General features: G+C 36.5%; 1 protein-coding gene and 1 long non-coding RNA gene across 2 annotated transcripts in view; both read left to right on the plus strand.

The window, feature by feature from the left end:
• Nucleotides 1-1,026, plus strand: part of LOC103358339 (CMRF35-like molecule 1) — a 10,775-nt gene that overhangs the window by 4,130 nt on the left and 5,619 nt on the right. The window lies entirely within an intron of this gene.
• Nucleotides 164-1,017, plus strand: LOC103358338 (uncharacterized). Its single transcript, XR_520248.1, has 2 exons — nt 164-251; nt 371-1,017. It is a non-coding gene; the product is annotated as an uncharacterized LOC103358338 (long non-coding RNA).

Here is a 1,026-nt window from a genome sequence, read left to right on the forward strand (position 1 = left end):
TTTCCATGACTTGAATTTGCTGTGCATTCTGTTACAATCTGATCTGCAGCTACTGACCTTAATGCTATTTCTGTTCTCTAAATAAGAAAAGAACAAAAAAAAAGAAAAAAGAAGAAGTTTCTATTTGCCACTAGTAACACAGAGAAACTGTCGTGTTCCCACAGAGGGCAGTTTCTGATGAAGTCTATGAAACACTCCACCCATCCACAGTAGATCTAGACCAATACAGCACCCTTAAACCCACCATGGCGGTGAGACACTTCACATGTTTTCACATTATTTGGTTCAATATTGCTCTGATTGTCAACGTTATTCTTTATTCTCTGTAGCTATAGTAAAATACTAGATGGTATTCTCTTCATTTTCTCAGAATCCAGGTCTGGAGTCGACATCAGCGGGTTCAAGAAGCGTTTCAGATCATCCTGGAAGTCAATGAGAAGAAGCTGAAAAAGGAGTGATGTGATCGACTCTTGATTTGGGTTTGAGCTGGCACTTCTGTATAGTCTGTATAAAATAGATTTTTAGGTTTAGACAAGTAAATGATATGTAAATAGGATTTCTCATTGTATAGTTTTCATGGTTTAGTACACATTAAAATAGGTTTATACGTACCGTTATGGTTTTATGTATAAATGGATGTGGGCCTGCAAAAAGCAAAGGGAGGAGCTTTGATCTGAGAGGAAGAGGAAGTTATAAAGAGTGTTATAAAGACTGTGGTTGAACTGGCCTGATAGCTCCTGTACACTTGTTCTCCCTCAATGGTTAAAATGTTTTTGCTCTCTTGTCTGCTTTGTGGTGAGTTCATTTTTACTGCATTCTCAGTAGCTTGTGTATAAATGCTGTAGCTGTTAGATTATGTGCTGTTTTGTTTGTTTGATTTGCTAAATGAGAAGTGAAGTCATTTACTTTTTGAAGAGAGTGTTGTTTTTGACAGTGCAAATAATAAAATGGATCAGTGTTAATGGAAATGTCTGTATTTCAATCCATGTATTCATTGACACTGTGGCAACTTTAAAATGTTTCCTA

This window comes from Stegastes partitus, unplaced genomic scaffold, assembly GCF_000690725.1.
Source record: "Stegastes partitus isolate 25-593 unplaced genomic scaffold, Stegastes_partitus-1.0.2 Scaffold304, whole genome shotgun sequence".
NCBI classification, from domain to species: Eukaryota; Metazoa; Chordata; class Actinopteri; family Pomacentridae; genus Stegastes; species Stegastes partitus.